We start from the raw sequence: 18,982 nt of genomic DNA on the forward strand, positions 1-18,982 counted from the left end.
CATTTGCTTATTGCTTTTTCTTATTTTGCCTTAATCAGCTCACTGTTTTACTTTGCTTTGCTCAAAGATGCAAAATCCTTGCCATAAGGGGTTTGTATATCTGAGCCTCCGTGACCTGTAAGAAATGAGGAATCAACAGTTTCCCTCTGTAATTCAGTATTATTTACTCCTTCTGCCAGATGATGTGATAGAAGCTCTGTGGGGCTTGAAGGGAACAGTCTTGAATGCTACCTCTAGAAAATTCATGTTATAAGTACCATTAGGAATATCCTTGCCTTTATTTACAGTAGGCCCAAAGTTAGGATTACTTGCCTGAGTGCCAGCTAAGAAGTCAATCAGTGAGTATTGACTCTGTGTTCCGCCTCAAGCAGGCTTTCCTGTGGAATGCACGTTTAGTTGGACTGTGAGGAAAATCATTAACTCATTCCGACCTAAGGAAGCTTTGTGAATGGCTAGAAATTTCAGGATTATGTTTATGTAGTTTCAGAGGTTGTATTTTGGGATAAAGGATAATTTAAAGAAAAAAGAAAAGGACAATCTGTTTACTTCTTAGAAGAGTCATATGTTGGTTTTGTTTATAAATTATACTTAATCCAATTTTATTTAGGTTATATATTATATAGGATAATTTTCAAGTAGTTAATGTTAACAAACTTAGAATAGGTAAAGGAAAATACTTGTGGCCCAAGCGTATATCATTTTAGTAGAATTTTAAAAACCTCTTTATACTAGTTTGCACAATAAATATATTTCTGAAAAGCTGCAGATATATAGACATAGGAGGTAAATATATAGACTACATTTTATAAATGGATTAATATAAAATCACCATCATATTTAGATGCTTAAAATATATCTCATTATAATTATTTTACTAAATGTAGGATCTGTTATAAAATGAACAATCTGTTCCTAATTTCTATGTTTAAATCTTGGGATAATTTGAAGTGAGGTGTAGTCAATATTTTAACATATTCTTGGAGTTTGATATTAATGAGCATCATGGAGTTGATAATTTTATTCCTAGATGGTTGAAATAAGTATCTGACAGAAATGTAATAGAAGCAGAACGTTATTTTTCTCATTATCAGCTGGAAAGCAAAAGCATTAGCATCTGAAGTGGATGCTGGAATCTCCAATATACGTGTGTGTATATGTGTGTGTGTATGTGTGTGTGTGTGCGTGTGATCTGAGTCATGCTACTCCAAGTATGATTCATGGACTAGACTGTTCATGAACTATGTGTCGGTCAGCAGTGAGGTATGAACAGATATTGAGTGTTCAGAAACCTTTATAGCAATTGGACAGAGTGATTTTTAGGTCTCTTGAATCTAATACAAATTTGGGCTTGCATATTTGTGTGTCTGTTTTGTTTTTCATTTCATTTGTCTTAGAATTCATTTTTATTATGTTTACAAAAGTATTGATCTGGGGCTTCCCTGGTGGCGCAGTGGTTGAGAGTCCGCCTGCCGATGCAGGCGACACGGCTTCGTGCCCCGGTCTGGGAAGATCCCACATGCCGCGGAGCGGCTGGGCCCGTGAGCCATGACCGCTGAGCCTGCGCGTCCGGAGCCTGTGCTCCACAGTGGGAGAGGCCACAACAGTGAGAGGCCCGCGTACCGCAAAAAAAAAAAAAAAAAGTATTGATCTGTGTTGGATTTGAAATTTAAAAAAAAACAGACAAACTGATGCAAACCACAAATTACAAATGGTTTGAGAAGCATTGGTGAGAAACTTGCGTGACTGAGGCAGAAAGCTGGTATAATTTCTAATCTTCCCTAGGCATGTTTTATGCCATGGAATACTGTGCTCATGTTGCATCGAGCTTTTCTAATCCCTAGTTAACCATATCCTTGAACCTTTCCAACATAACTATTCTGTCTATTCAGTTGTGACATTTTGATCCACTGATTTCCTAGAGTGATTTGCAAAGAAGTAATTCTTTGGATTTATTCACTCATTCAACCATTATTTATTTAATGAGCATCTAATTGTGGGCCAGATACTGTTCTAAGCACTGGGAATTCAGCAGTAACAAAACGAAACAAAACAAAAAACAATCTCTGTTCTCTTCTAGCTTGTATGAAGAGAATTAAAATATATAAATATATGTGTACCTACATACACACACACACACACACACACACGTATGAACTGCAAGGCGGTCGATTAGGTCCACATGCATCCAGTTCCCCTTGGGCTTTGACTGCATGCATTCCTCTACGCTTTGGATGTTAAGGTCAGTAGTGATGTAGTTTTGTGTCTGAACCCTGTGACTAGCAAAGAGCCCCCAGGTGACGCATGTAGTTGGCTTCCCTCAGGGCTGTTGGTGTTTGGGCATGACCTCCCTGAGTGGGTGAGGACGTTGGCACAAGCACAGCCTCAGAGACTGGAGGAATCCTGGTGTCCACTGTCCTGAGCTGCTGTCTCCCTTTGGGATGTCATTAAATACAAAGGTAGATCCAGGGTGTTTCTTTGGTTCAGCTGGAGGGACTGTGATCTCCTCTAGGATGTTGTGGAGATCCTGGGAGTCTAGCAGGGAGATGTCAACCCTCTGAAATTAGGACAGCATTTTGGGTGTGCACACTTTTTGGGGTGAAGGCTCCTAGCTTTCATCAGCTTCTACGAGTAATTCATGACCCTCAAAGCTGAAGAATCATGGATATCCAGTGAGCAAAGAGCCTTTTGCAGTTTGGCTTCTGTTGTTTCAGCTGGTTGTATCTCCTGTTTTCTCCTTTGGGCTTCCCTGTGGCAGCTAGACCTGCCTCCTCGCTTTTGCTCCGGCATGCCAGGCATGGCCCCATCTGGGATGCTCGGCCTCCAACCATCCACAGAGCTCCTCTCCTCACCTCCTTTAAGCCTTTGCTCCATTGTCACCCTCTGGGCTTGCCCTGACTACTGTATTTAAAATAGCATTCCCTTCCTGCCCCTATCTTGGTCCTTGGTGCTTTATTTTTACCCTAGCACTTCCTGCCTTTAACACCTTAGATGGCTTAGTTATTTACTAAGTTTATTGTCCATATTCCCTTTCTCACCCTAATGTTCCATACAAGTAGAGATTTTTGTCTCTTTGTTCACTGCTGTATCCCCAGCACTTCAAACAGTGTCTGACACGTAGGAGGTGTTCAACAGATATTTGTTGAATAAATAAATGAATAAATGAATGAATATGGGCTCTGATTCTCCCTTTCAAAGTGTACAACATGGAGCTTAAATTCTGCCAGTTTAGCTGAGATTCCTCGTGTTGTTCTGTGTGTATTTCATCCCATCCATTGTGGTTTCATGAATGTCAGTTCTTATGTTGCCATAAATTGACTTCCAATATTTTCAGTAATTTATTTTTCTTTCCATGTTTCAAGTATTCCCATGAGGCATTTAAATCTTTTTCTTATTGATTTTCACCGTTTATTGAATCTTACTTTATCCTAGACCCTCAAAGTGTTCATGGATAAAATCTAAGGCAAGTTAGCTGGCCTCTCCATCCCTCAGTTTCCTCATCTGTAAAATGGGAATAATAATAATATCTAATCTTGCAAAATTGCTTTGAGGGTTAAATAAGATGATGCTTGTAAAGCAGATAGCACAGTGCCTGGCATAAATATTGGTTGCATTAATGCTGATGACAATATAAGCATCTTATGGCTCAGCATAGTGTCTGCACGTGGCAGTCACAGAGTAAATGGCAGTAGTTACAATTATTATGGTTTTCCCTCCCATTACCACCACTAATGATATGGTCCCAGACAATCATCAGAGAGTAGGGCATTAACAGAAAATTCTAGAGAAGGTTAAGGGTTGTCCTCCCTTCCCTTCCCTTCCTTTTTCTCTTTTTCTTCCTCTTTGTTTTCTATACACTGTTACTTTTCCCTTTCCATGCAACGGAAGACCTTTCAGGTTTGAAATTTATTCTTCACTATGCAAATCTGATCTCGGTTGCCACCATCATAACAGTACTCAGTTTTTTTGGGGGGTGACATTCCATTTGAATGGATAGCAGTAGGTCCTTGAGATGTATTTCCACATACGTATTTCACAACAATCAGGATTTCTGGCAATGGTTTAATTTTTTTGGAGGGCATTTCAAGGAGCTGCCTTGTAAATCTCTGAATGCCTGGGTTATTTGCTTTCAGTCTTTTCCTCCTCAGTGCCAAGTTAGTAAAACTCTCTAGATTTGAATCTTACAAGTAATCAATCAGCAAATGTTTATTAAGTTTATATATGAAAGACTTTTGGAGCAGCCAAATGTCAGGGTGAAAGGTGAGCTTTAGGAAGATCAGTCTGGGGGCTGTGTGTGTAATTGGTATTGGAGGTGTTGCAAATCCAGCAGAGCAGGGAGGAAGGGGCTGTGTTGTGGGAAATGGCAAGAACCAGAAGTGCAGCAGTGCCAGTGGGAATGGAAGCTGGGCTGGTGCTCGGGATGTATGTATGTCTGGCTTTCCTAGGTGCCACCAGCAGTCTCCCAAAGCAGCTGCCTCAATTTACATTTCCACCAGCAGTGTCTGAGAGTTCTGGGTGGTCCCCATTCTTGCCACCACTTGGTTACTGTTTTTGCATAACAAATCATACTAAAACATAGTGATTGAAAGTAATAGCTATCATTTCGTTATCTATTGATATCATGGTTTCTGTGGGTCAGGCACTCCAGAGGGCTGTGCTGGGAAGTTCTCGCTCAGGATCTCTCATGAGGTTGTAGACAGATGGTGGCTGCCAGACTTTCTGAAGGAGGAAGCCGTTGGTGGTCCACGTACACTATACCCCTTCTTATTATCTTTCTCCATCCCAAGGCACAGGGCCAGACTAGGGTGAGCCAAGAGATGAAGTCCCGGCCCTGCCAAGGAATGAAATGAACATTTATTGAGCATATACTATGGGCTAGGCCTTGTGCAAGCTGCTCCACTATTATGAGGTTTTTATTTCCTTCAGCATGCTCTTTCCCTCAGAGTTAGCTTCCTAGACAAGCCTTTCCTTAAGAACTCTGTATTTAAATAATATTCTTCTTTATTTCCATCTTAATTGCTCAGTTTATCACCTTCATAGCTCTTTTTTCTGTTTACACTGTGTATGTCGTTGTTTGCTTATTTATTACCTGTCCAACTACCTTCCTCCACTCCCTAGCGCTAGACTGAGGGTTCATGATAACAAGGACTCTGCCTCTTTCGTGCAGTGAAATATAGGACACCCAGTGAAATCTGAATTTCAGATCAAAACAAGTAATATTTTAATATAAGTGTGTCCCAAATGTGGGACATTTAAAAAGCATAAGTATATCTCAAATACTTAAAAACTATCTCTGTGGGCTTCCCTGGTGGCGCAGTGGTTGAGAGTCCGCCTGCCGATGCAGGGGACACGGGTTCGTGCCCCAGTCAGGGAAGATCCCACCTACCGCGGAGCGGCTGGGCCCGTGAGCCATGGCCGCTGAGCCTGCGCGTGGAGCCTGTGCTCCGCAACAGGAGAGGCCATGACAGTGAGAGGCCCGCGTACCGCAAAAAACAAAAAACAAACAAACAAACAAAAACTATATCTGTAAAAATGTATGTCTCAAATGTGGGACATACTATACTGAAATATTTCTGATTTATTTGAAACTCAGATTTAATCTGATGGCTGGTAGTTTTATATGCTACATCCAGGCCACCCAAATACCTGGTATTTAGCATATTGTGTGGCATATAATAGAAGCTCAATGAATGTTTGAATCAATGAATGAGTAAATGAAAGAGTTCATATCTTTTTTGGGAACAGTTGTGCAAGGTGGATATTATTAGTTTAAAACAGGTATAACTTTCTACCTTGTTTGAAAATAGGATTTGGAAAAGGGAACCCTCCTACACTGTTGGTGGGAATGTAAATTGGTACAACCACTATGGAGAACAGTATGGAGGTTCCTTAAAAAACTAAAAATGGAACTACCATATGACCCAGCAATCCCACTCCTAGGCATATACCAAGAGAAAACCATAATTCAAAAAGATACATGCACTCCAGTGTTCATTGCAGCACTATTTACAATAGCCAGGTCATGGAAGCAACCTAAATGCCCATCAACAGAGGAATGGATAAAAAAGATGTGATACATATATACAGTGGAATATTACTCAGCCATAAAAAAGAACAAAATAATACCATTTGCAGCAACGTGGATGGACCTAGAGATTGTCATACTGAATGAAGTAAGTCAGACACAAAAAGACAAATATCACATCCTGTTGCTTATATGTGGAGTCTAAGAAATAAAGGGTACAAATGAACTTATTTACAAAACAGAAATAGAGGCACGAATGTAGAAAACAAACTTATGGTTACCAGGGGATGTGGGGAGGGATAAATTGGGAGATTGGGACTGAAATATCCACACTACTATACATAAACTAGATAACTAATAAGAACCTGCTGCAGAGCACAGGGAACTCCACTCAATACTCTGTAATGGCCTATATGGGAAAAGAATCTAAAAAAAAAAAAGAATGGATATATGTATATGTATAGCTGATTCACTTTGCTCTATGCCTGAAACTCACACAACATTGTAAATCAACTATACTCCAATTTTAAAAAAATGAAAGAAAATAGAATTTATGTTTGCTTTGATTTTTTAGTGTGCCCACGGAGTACTGAGTCTGTACTCCCAGGAGGCACTCAACACATGAGTGAATAAAAGCTCGATTCTCTGTGTGGTGGGATTTTACAGGTGACTTTAATTTTATTCATATGTATTTTAAAAATTTCTTATCATGAATGTTTTTAATAAAAAAAAGTTTTCAAAACTTAGTAAGAGTAACTGGGAGAAAAACGATAGGGCTAAAATCCCTTATCCACAATTCCAAAATTCAAAAGTTTCTAAATGATGGATGACTTTTTAAAAAAATCTCACTTGGCAGAATTACCTGCCCTGAAATGACACAAGGCTATTTATAGTCTTTATTATCCCACTTAATATTTCTTCCAGAAAACATGAATATTCAATTAATATGGTTGATTATGGGCTGTTGCCCTGATCTCACTAGGGACATTACACTCTGTATATACTTCATTATTGTTACAAAATCTAGAAAATTCTGATGTCTGAGACTCCTCAGTCCCCAGGAGTTTTTCTGAAGAATGTTTGTGTGTGTGTGTGTGTATACATACATGCATACTATGTACATAGAAATTTCGGGAATGATACATTGAAAATTGTCAACAGTGAATATCTCTAAGAGAAGGGATTGGATGGTGAGACAGTGAGAGATGAATTTATGCTTGAGTATTTCTTATTTTTCTTATTCTTCGTATTTCTAATTATAATAAAATGATTGCCTTTTTCAATGAAAGAAAGAGTAGAATTGGCTGGAGGGTTTATTTAGGAAAATAGTGGTGTTATTAATGTTAAAAGACAGTTTATCAAGCAGGCTATGCCTTTACATATTAGTTCAACATTTCTGACTGCTGACAAGGACCCAGAAAAAGTTATACACACACCAGGCAGCCTATTGCCTTTTGGATAATGTGTGCATGGTCTAGTGGCAGGGAATTTGCATCAGCAAAAACGCTCATTTCTCTTAAAAAAATAAAATCAAGGCACCCAAAAATGTGATGAGTAAATGAAACTGCTGTTATTAGTGATGGGTTTGGCATGTTTGACGAAGTCTGAACGATTACTCATCCTCTGTACGTTTGCAGAAGTGCTTTAACAAAAGCCAGATGCATACGTACTAGCAGGGGTTAGTAGGTGGATGAGAGGATTAAACCCACTGAGTTTTTGGAGCCCTGGTTTGTAGCTGTTTTTGGCTTGTCGACAGGCTACGTTTCTGAGTCAGCCTATAGGATGGCTTCCAAGGGTAAGTCTGATTTTGCTTTTCTGGGTTTAAAATATAAGTGGTCAAGGAGATGTGACTAGTTGCCTTTTACATTGGATTCTTTTCATTAATAGTGCATGCATTTCTTCTATGAGAAAGACGTTTATCTTATTCCAGCATATTCTGGTGTGCCTGCTAGTGATTTTTATGGCTTTACCTCACCTCCCCCTAATTTTTAAAGTGAAATGTCTGAGTGCTGAAGGGATTTGCAAGGGGAATTGCAAAGGTCATATGTAAGTTCTACGGCTGGCGTGTGGAGAGCAATGTGATTGAGCCAGAGCCCTCTGTGACCCTTTCTTTTAAAGAGGATGTTTCTAATGAATTAGTGTAGCGTGCTGTACATGCTTGTTTATGACCTTAAAAATGGTTTAGTTCTTGCTGAGTGGCTATTACTGATGCTTTATGACATGTTATAATGGTTTCAACTTGCACATTTTTTTTTGGATTAAAACAATGTCATGCATCAGTCAATGTGAAGTTCATTTTTCTTTTTTTTTCTTTTAAAGGGACTCAGGAGAACATTCAACATTAGAATAAGTCCCTGGATTCTGACTTCAGAGAATGTTGGTTCTCGAGGTCAGAAAAAGTGAGGATTCGCCAAGCTCTTACAGATGAGCTTTGTAGTAATTGCTGATGAAATTATAAAACACTGCTTTTCCCACTGGATACTAAATGTCCCTTTTCATTAGCTACAGTATGGGGAGCAAAATCATGTGATTTTTTTTTTTTTTAATGTTTAACCATAACTACTTCTAAAAGGCAGTTTTCATTTTGTGGCTGCTTTTTTTTCTTCCGGTGTCTAGCACAGTTGAGGACTTTATCTTTTTTGTATCTTTTTAGGACACTCTGGTGAATGATGGGGTCTGAGTAGCTCTCTAAATGGAAGAGGGTGCCAAGGGCCCTGGGCTGGAGGGGCAGGAGGGGCGTAATTGCATCTCTGCCAGGTGTGCTTGTGGATATATTGCCCTTCTCCCTTCCTCTGCAGCTGAAGGAGTCACTGTGATGTGAGGACGTGGCATGTCGGTGGCCGGTAGCTTTTCCGAGCGGCGGTGACATCTCTGTGGGCTCAGAAGGGAACTTGCCTCAAGATTTCCGTTCATTCATGTTCAGTACCCATGAGGGAGAAAATTGATCTGCTCTAAATGTAGTCCTTCCTCAAGAAAGACTGATAGATAAAAAGGAGTAAGGGAATTGCTGTTGATGTTTTTTAAAAAGAAAATACATACATCAGGACTTTGAAAAATCAAAACACTTGTGTTCTTAGCGGAAGTCTGAAGCCCTGTGCCAAAGGCTGCATGAAGCTGGAGGTTAATGTGACTCATGTGTTTTTTCGAGCATCAGTAGTTCTTGACTATTTGGGGTAGGGGTGCAAAAGTCTCAGTAATTCAACTGGTCGGTAATTTAGGAACTGTTTCCTGCTGATAAAAGCAAGGGTATATTAGAGAGTTGAATGTGAGATGAAACGTGAGGCTGCCAGGAGACCTCTCCCTTGCTGACGGTGAATTCAAACCATGCTCCTAGGCCTTGCTTCCAGGGCTTCTTGCAAGGATGTGGCTCCTCTGCTGAGATGTGCTTCGGTGGGAAAGTTATGGGGTTCACTTTCACCCCTTCTCAAACGCAGCCTTTCCAGGACTGCTTCTGTGGGTACCCAAGGTGAATTGCTGTGAGGTTTGAGAAAAGCTATTGCCCAGGGTGATCTGGAACACTTAATCTACCATGTCACACACACACAGGTAACTTCGAAAGGGACAGGAATCTTGACTGAAGGCTTAGCTTCCACCTGGAAATTGTTATCATAATTGTTATCATAATAGGACAGTGGTCTTTTTCAATGAGAGAGGGAGAAGCCTAAAATGTGGTGGAGGCTGGCACCTGAATGGCATATGAAGATGTAACCCTGTGACCTTTGCCAGTGTTCCCTCCGTCCCCTGGTTTGGAACCTGAAATGACTTAGCTAAGTAGCTTATTTAAAATTTTTTTAAATTTATTTTATTTAAAAAAAATTTTAAAGAGAAGAGTAAAATCATGTATCAGTGATTTTAGAGCACACTATTATGTGTCTAGATTATCTCACCTCTTTTTTTTTTTCACCTCTTTTGTTTTTGTCCTTATTGCCCTCATTTCTTAGTGTTTCTCAGCATCTCATCAACTGGCAAGAGAAGATACAACCCCAAACAGCTTTCTACACCTGGTTGCTTGGTAGCCAATTTAACTTAAATATATAGAATGACATATATATTTCACATTTTATAGAAAAGAAAATTCAAGAATATATATATTTGAGCCTAGTCTTTGATAGACACACACACACACACACATACACATAAACACACACCTATATATATTTATGTGTATCTATATCTTCCACGTAATTTACTAAACTCTTAAATCCATAGTCACACACAAGCAAAATAAAATCTTAAAATAACCTTGCTGGAACAAATAAAGAGGAAAAATTGGTAGGCAGACTTCATGACACTTTTTTTTTTAAACATCTTTATTGGAGTATAATTGCTTTATAATGGTGTGTTAGTTTCTGCTTTATAACAAAGTGAATCAGCTATACATATACATAGATCCCCCAAAATATGGAACGCTTCATGAATTTGTGTGTCATCCTTGCGCAGGGGCCATGCTGATTGATCTTCTCTGTATCGTTCCAATTTTAGTACACGTGCTGTCGAAGCGAGCACCATGACACTTTAATGTGTGTATTTACTACTTAGAAATATTCAAATACAGCTTTGTTTTGTGTCGTTAATTTTGGTGGTACAGTATTTGGAAAGGTGACAGATAAAAGGGCAGAATGCAATTCTTGAAGCTGTAATTTGCAGGTGGCTGATAATACAAGTCCATTTTCTTTTCCAAATGTGCTATTTATGTAATTTATATTTTTAACCAGTCTTAGAACTAGAATGAAAATAGTAATTAATCTTAAGGGCAAGAAATGTTGCAGCTATGCCAAATTTGGAAACTTTAAGAAATTCTCTAGGTGGTTAAGCCCAGTCTATTGAATATTCTAATTTGTATGTCACAGAGCATGGTGCTCAACAGATAGTGCGTGCTCAGTTAATGTTAAATGACTGGGTCAATTTGACAACAGTTTTTGTTTTTTTTTCTTAAAGAGATGTAAACATATTTGATTTAGAAGTGGCAGGCCAACTTAAAGCCAAGATAAGATAAATAGAGCAGGCAAAATAGTGCACGTGGCAGGGATAGTGGTGTTATATGTACAAAGAGAAAACACTGAAAGGAAGAACATCAAAATGCTTGCGTATTAAGATGATGAATGATTTTTATTTTATGTATTTTTTTGTTTTCCTTTACTTTTGCAAAGTGAACACATGCCTCCTTTGAAGTGTAGTCCTTTCATGACACATATTAGGCTTCGTATAACAATTTGTTAAATGCCGAGTTAGTTGATTTATAGTGAAAATGGTACACATCTTATATGACGTGAATGGTATCCCCTGGAGTTGGGGGAGCAGCATGGTAGCTTCAAGGAGAACTTACATTCTAGTGAAATCATTTTCTTTTAAATAACATTTTATTTAGTATCCCAGTATTGACCGTTCTTCCCTAACACAACACATGCATTTCTAAAGCAATCACTAGATGATGGAAAGTCATGCAATAAATAGCACAGAGTCTACAGGAAAAGCGGGGCTGGGGCACAATACTCAAAAACTTCATTAAGAACATAAAAAAAGGAAAGCTAGGAACCTTAGAAAAGCAGTAGAGTTTTACACTTGCTAAATGGTTAAGCAGTATGCAAGTACCACATAAACTTGGTGCTTTGCCTTGAAAAGGCCTAGTGTTTGCTTGGGGAGGTGGCTGAGGGGAGGGTGGCAGCTTGTAAACCATGGTGAGGTGGTGGAAGGAAGCTGGTCTTAAACTGGGTGGAAAGTTGTAGCAAAGCTGTGGGTGGTTGCGGTGTGTAGTGCGCATGGTAAACTGAGGGTAGCAGGCAGGTGTTTGCGGTGTCTAAGTTTTGTGTGTTTCTCTACTGCCTGACTCAGGTGGGTGTGGTTTTCTGTGTTCACCTAGTGTTTCTTGTGGACCAAATCATACATAAGGAAACTCAAGTTCATGTGGGTTATGCTCAAATTGTCCCCTGATGTGTCAATCATGATTAGACAGATTTGCATTTTCAAACAAGCATTAGAACTAACTCTACATGAGACAGATGAAATAAAGTTGCATTAGTTCCAGGTATGTCAAGAGCCCAGTTTGGAACCCAGCCACCCTTTCAGCACCCCAGGGATTCCAGGGATCATCACTGTGTGTCACCGTGTGGACTAGAGCTTGCTTGTCCTTTTGATGGTGACCTGCAACAGATACAGAATTTTTTTTTGTTTTTTTATGGAGACATTTGGTCCTACCTTTGTATCCTTCCTTGGCTGGTGACTGGCAGGTTCTTCAACATCCACAAAGTTCAATCCTACTGCTAGATGGACTGTCCAGTAAAGCAAATGGCTTTGAACTTAATGGTCCCATAGAATACCTCACTCCAGATCCTCGTCAGGGGATCTAACCTTGCATCTGGTTCTACTCAGTACTTCTCAAAAGCTGCTGAGAAAAAACAGTATTTATGGATTACAGTCCGAAGGATAAAGGTTCATCTGTTATTCCGAATACTCTAGTAAAACAATGAGGAAAGAAGGCAATGTCATTTGAAAAACCATTTTCCAAGGTAGCTTTTACTCTGATTAAAGAAAGGCGTGAGGATTTTATATTTATCAAAAGTGCTCACTGGTTAAAAAATAGTTAAGGGAAATCTACTGTAAAATCTATACCTGAAATAATCCAGACCAGCAGAAATCTCTAAACCTGACAATTTGCCCCTACCCCCCACCCCATTTCCCCCCAACCCCAGCAGTTAGTTTTATTACATTACACTTAGTATTATGCTCTCCGTCTCCTTGGAAGGTCTTCATGAGATAGAGCCCCATGAATCCTGATTGTATGGGGTGCCTATCTTGTGGATATTCCAGTGTCTTCTTTATGAAGATCCTTGGGAAAAGTGTCTCTCTGGTTTTGATACCACAAATGACTGTACTTCTACTCAGCTTTGGGTTTTTATTTTATGGATATAGTTAGTCATGTAACTGATCATGTCTTCTTCCTCTTTATGGCCACAGGCATGTTTTCTTTAACCCATACTTTTTTTTTTTTTTAAACCAAAAGAAAACTAGTTTGCCAACATTGGAAAATGAGAAGATTTCGCACAAGTGTGTTTGAATTTCCAGCATCTATTGAAAAATCAGATCTGGCAATGCTGGGATCACATGTCTCCATGGCAACCGTGGGATCCAATAAAGTAATGCCGTTTTCCTTAAAACAAAGCATGCACTCTTCCCTTGGTTTTACCTCCTTACTTTAACTGCTTGGCCCTTGTAGACCTTGGACTCTGTGCCCCGTGGCTTAGAAAGCAGTTTGTGACTCCTCTTTAGAAAACGTGCAGACTCTTATTTGCCTTTTGTGAACTAATCTTATCCCTAGGGTCATTTAATTCTTTTTTTCTTGAATTGTCTTTCATCCTGTTTTCTTCATCTGCGCATGTTAGTTTTCTGTTGTTTCATCTTGGGGTGTTGTGTGCTTTTACATAAGCTGTTTTAAGTTTTTTGGGGGGAACAAACAAGGTATACATAAAGAAAAATAGGAGAGTGATTTTTTTCCCCCTCAGATCATTTTATTTTTATTTTTTGCCTGGTAAGAATTTAAAACAATTACAGCTCTTTCTCTGACCTATTTTAGAGTCTGCTTGATTCTAGTACCATCCAGAGCTCTGCAGTTTTTTGCTGGGGTTTTGTTTTGGTAATTCTTCGTAGAGACTCTGAGAAAACATTGTCTTGTACCTAAGATTGGCTGGCATCCCATGATCTCTCATTAAGAACTGAAAAGTTTCTGTTTTGTAAGTAAGTTCATTTGTATCATTTTTTTTAGATTGCAAAACAGAAACACACTCACAGACTTAGAGAACGAACTTATGGTTACCTGGGGAGAAGGGTCGTGGGGGGAGGGATAGATTGGGAGTCTGGGATTGACATGTACACACTGCTATATTTAAAATAGATAACCAACAAGGACCCACTGTACAGCACAGGGAACTCTGCTCAATATCCTGTAATAACCTAAATGGGAAAAGAATTTGAAAAAGAATAGGTACAGGTATATGTGCAACTGAATCACTTTGCTGTACACCTGAAACTAACACAGCATTGTTAATCAACTGTACTCCAATATAAAATTAAAAAAAGAAGAACTGAAAAGTTAAGTCGGAATATTTGTTCATTCAGTTCTAGGAGGGAAGATTAGGAAACCATGAACTTTCTTAGAGTTTATATGCCAATTGCAAAGACCCCCAAGAAGACATCGTTCAGTGCCCTGCATGTGGCACTGCTGTGACTCCTGGGGACAGGGTCAGAGAAGACAATAGTTGCTGCTGGTCTGGGACCTTCTGTTCTGAATGGTGCTGTTAGATGTTAGTGTAGCCTGAGTAGTGTTGAAAACAACTCTGAATTGATCAAAATGTGGCATCATTAATTTCTATATTCTCTTCAGGATTTACATATTCTTTTTTAAAATCTGAAGACTCAACAAATATGGGCCAACATTCGCCCTTGGATGGGTTTGTATCTAGTTCACCACACCCTCCCACCACCTGTGTCTGCATGACATTGAGGCTGAATGTCATGTGCCCTGTGTCCCTCCATTTCTCGATATGTGACTCTTGTTACTTAATGCCACACTGGTACACCACCCTAACTCATCTGCTGTTTAGCATAAACCACACTTTGGCATATTTTCCTACTGCCGCAGTCACCTTCCGCATGCTTCCCAGCCACTCAGCTCTTTCCATAGCATTCACGTTTCATGAATTGGATTTTTGTCATTGTCCCTCTTTGTAGTCTCAGGGTTGTAAGCTTCCTCAGCAGGAGTGACATGGGTGTGCCTAAGGGTAGGTCAAAAGAACACTGTGCTTATTCACCCAACACATATTTATTGAGCACCTACTCTTGTGCCAAGTGCTGTCCCTGTGCTGGGGATAGAGCAGTGAATAAAATGGGCAAAGATACGTGCCCTATTGGAGTTAGCGTCCTGGTAGGAGTGGAAAGTTCTATGAAGAGGAATAAAGCCAGGAGGAGTTCCTATTTCATTTGAGGCTCAGAGGTTAGACCTCGCTTCTGAGGTTCCTTTTTTTTTTTTTTTGCGGTACGTGGGCTTCTCACTGTTGTGGCCTTTGCTGTTGTGGAGCACAGGCTCCGGACGCGCAGGCTCAGCGGCCATGGCTCACAGGCCCAGCCGCTCTGTGGCATGTGGGATCCTCCCGGACCGGGGCACGAACCTGTATCCCCTGCATCGGCAGGCGGACTCTCAACCACTGCGCTACCAGGGAAGCCCTTGAGGTTCCTTTTAAACAGAGATGTGAATGAATTAACTGACTGAAGAGTAAGCCATGCAACCGTCTGGGGAAGAGCGTTAGAGGCCAGGAGGACAGCAGGAAGAGTAAAACCCCTGAGGAGGGGACATACTTGCATTTGGCATCAGGCATCGTTTTTAATTCAGTGCTGTCCTTCCTAATGGTATGAATTAGGGTCAGTTGCGTTTGCAATAGATGGACCACGTCTGTGCACTCACCTCTAAAATGCAAGATTCTATATGGGATTCGCAGACACAAGCTACTATACATAAAATAGATAAGCAACAAGGATTTACTGTATAGCACAGGAATTATACCCAATATCTTATAATAGCCTATAATGGAATATAATCTTCAAAAAAATGAATTGCTATGCTGTACAACACCTGAAACTAATACCAGTATTGTAAATCAACTACACTTCAATTAAAAAAAAATCTCATTAAAATGCAAGATTCTACATTGGAGAAGGACCATGCCTTTCTCACTAGTCTCTACCCAGGGTCAAGTCTGGCCTTTGGCTCTTGGTAAGTGTTGAATAAATATATATGCAATTAACAGATGGACACATAAGGTGTTGTAGAAGCATATGAAGGATCTCAAAAGCAGGGTCTTAGCTAGGTGTATGTCACTAGTTCACAGATTAAAGACAATAAACATGGCCAGCTCTGAAGCACATGTACTAGGAATTTTTCCTTAATGGTGACTCCACATTCTTTATGCTCAGCCAGCTGCATCTACAAAGCACCACTGAGGAATATATGATGGAGGAAAGGGGCCTGGACTGTGCCTTGGTTGCTGTATCTGTTGCTGTTCATTGGTATGTCCCAACTTCTAGCAGGGTACCTGTGGGCTCAGAGTAGAAACTTAATGAATATTTGTTAAAGAGTGAATAAAATCAAAGCAGGCATACATTTTCATTTCTTTCATAAAGCAATGTTGGAATCACTCTGCAAAGATATGCATTCTGCCTGTTTTCTGCCCAAGAAAGATATACTAGGACTAGAGAAGATGAGAAAGATTAAAATGGTGTCAAGGCCAGGCAGAACATGCATGTCTTACTTACCTTAACTCATTTATTTATGATCCTCATTTACAGATGGAGAAATTAGAGTTAGTGGCAGATGCAGGAAGTTTGAGTCCAGGGGTTGTGTTCTTAACTCCTGGAGTGTGTCGCTTGTAGAGAAGGATAACTAGCTGGTATAGAAACAGAGGTATGAAAAGAATTAAATTCCACTCAATGGACTGTGTTTGTGGCATTAGTAATTGATGATCCTTAATGTTGATAGAAGTTTCTTTCACATATGACACATTTCAGATGGAGAGAAAGGTCTGATTTGTAACTTATCCTTCTCTAGTTTATGTATGCCTCAAAGACTCCTTTGGTTCAGTTTCTTGAGAATGGATCAGGTTTTCTGAAAGCCATGTGGGAATATTTCCTAACATAAATCTTTGTTTTGTTCTGGTAAGACATGGGTAAATTCTAAGTGCTATGATTACATTCCATGTGCTTCACAGCCTATCAGCTCTCGCCCTCACATTCAAGTTTAATCACGTGCTAGCAACATTATCCTCTTGTCAGCCTCGATTCCTCCCTTCTGTCCCCAACTCACGAACAAATTCTTCTACTTTATTATTCTAGGACAGTTAGATTTTCTACTACTTTTTTGCGTTTTCAATGGCATGAACTCATTTACTAACTGTGCTTTTGCAGGAGAACAAATTTAAAGGTGAAAGGAAGCCTGGTGAATTTCTAACAGTCTGCTGGGTTCGGGGGGAAGATCATTGGAACACCTTTGTTTTCCTTTCCTGTGCGTATGTGCTTTCAAGTGTGGGGAACGTTGTGATTTTCATAGCTGGTGTCAGCCTCTACGGCACAGGGAGGCAGATATCCTGGCCATCTTTCTGGGAAAGATGACAATGATTGTGTTTTCTCATTACTTTATTTTTCCATTGCTGACTATATGGCAGTATCATTCTGGCAAATATTGGCTGGCCATGGAACATTTTTAAGTACAAGGGTTTCATGAATATTCTGTCTATTACCATGGCTGAGGAATCAAAACAAAATACTCTGTGCACATTTCCTCGAGCATTCATGGATGGGTTCCAGTGTGTTACTTTTATGTTAGCTCCTAGACTGCGTGAAGAATCTAAAATAAAATATTACTGAAAACACAGTGATTAAGAAGAATTGGGTATAATATTTTGTACCATTTTCCTTTTCTACATAGTAATGCCGTGAATGGTGACATAGGTGAACTGGGTGCAGAAAGGCTTTGCAAGAATTTATGTCTTTAGACTCTTGTTATGGACATGATAGTATTGACAATAACATGTAATGTCTGTCTAGCTCTTGATAATCTCTGTTCTCACATAAGAGAAGAGCAGACACTGATGATATTAAAAAATACCCTCCCCCAATATCCCAACGATTGTCATAATTTGTTTTCCCCCTACTCTAGAGTGTGCTTCTAACGTATTTATGTGATTAACGAGAATAAATAATTGCATGTGAGTGTACAAGGAGTTTACAAGGAGAGTATTTTAATGGTGGCTTTTTGCACTGGGGCTTTATTTGGACAAGGATCCTTCTACGGTGCCTCATGGGTCTAAGAATGCAGCAGGTTGGCCCAAACATGAATTAGCGAGTTCTTTTCTGGTGCAGTTTTGGAGGAGTTCTTTTGGGGAAGCCATGTTAGCATCAGGCCAGGGTGAAAATGATGGCGATAATGATGAAGTTGTTAACAATAATGGCTACACTGTATTCAATGCTCACACATATTCAGTGTGTCAAGTGGGTATCATGCATTATTCCATGGATTGTCTTACAACAGCCTGTGAAGTTGGGGCTCTTCTTGTCCCCATTTTACAGACAAGGAAACAGGCTTAGAGGGGTTTAATTTTCCCCTGGCTGTATAGCTAATGAGGGGGGGAAGAACTTGGATTTGAACTCAGTTCTTTCCTTCCTTCCTTCCTTCCTTCCTCCCTTGCTTCCTTCCTTCCTTCCTGTCTCGCTCTTCCTCCTTCCCTCCTTCCTTCCCTCCCTCTTTCGTTCTTTCTCATTGCAGGGGAATTAATAGGCACATCTTGTTTGATTGTGCTTCGATTTATTGCATTTTGCAGATACTGCCTTTTTCACAAATTGAAGGTTTGTGGCAAACCTGCATCGAGCACGTCTATCAGCACCATTTTTCCAATAGCATTTGCTCACTTTGTGTCTATATGTCGCATTTGGTACTTCTTGTAATATTTGAACTTTTTCATTATTTTTGTATTTGTTATGGTGGTCTGTGATCAGTGATCTTTGATGTTACTATTGCAAAAAGATTACAACTTACTGAAGATTCAGATGATGGCTAGCATTTTTTAGCAATAAAAAATTTTAAAATTAAGATGTATTTTTTTTTTAGACATAGTACTGTTGCGCACTTAATAGACTACAGTATAGTGTAAACATAACTTTGATATGCAGTGGGAAACCAAAAAATTCATGTGATGGTCTGGAACCAAACCCACAATATCTCTGAGGTCTGCCTGTGTTTATATGTTTTTTTAATTGGTTTATAGCATGTAAGTTTCATATGTACAATATTATATTTCGGTTTCTGTATACACTGCAGTGTGCTCACCACCAAAAGTTTAGTTTCTATCTGTCACCATACTGTTGACCCCCTTTACCTATTTTGCCTTCCACCACCTCCTTCCCCTCTGGTAAACACTG

General features: G+C 39.6%; 1 protein-coding gene and 1 non-coding gene across 9 annotated transcripts in view; one reads left to right on the forward strand and one right to left on the reverse strand.

Moving 5' to 3' along the window:
* The window catches only part of MITF (melanocyte inducing transcription factor), a 226,576-nt gene that overhangs the window by 86,973 nt on the left and 120,621 nt on the right, over positions 1 to 18,982 (forward strand). The window contains exon 1 of one of the 8 annotated variants that reach the window (XM_060110005.1): positions 7,726 to 7,817. The exons of the other annotated variants lie outside the window; for them this stretch is intronic. The gene's annotated coding sequence lies outside the window, so the exon portion shown is untranslated. Of the gene's footprint in view, positions 1 to 7,725; positions 7,818 to 18,982 lie in introns of those variants that run through there. 8 annotated transcript variants of the gene reach the window in all.
* LOC132498104 (U6 spliceosomal RNA) lies at positions 10,418 to 10,528 on the reverse strand. The gene has a single exon (XR_009533716.1). It is a non-coding gene; the product is annotated as a U6 spliceosomal RNA (small nuclear RNA).

Source organism: Mesoplodon densirostris, chromosome 10 (genome assembly GCF_025265405.1).
Source record: "Mesoplodon densirostris isolate mMesDen1 chromosome 10, mMesDen1 primary haplotype, whole genome shotgun sequence".
Lineage (NCBI taxonomy): Eukaryota > Metazoa > Chordata > Mammalia > Artiodactyla > Ziphiidae > Mesoplodon > Mesoplodon densirostris.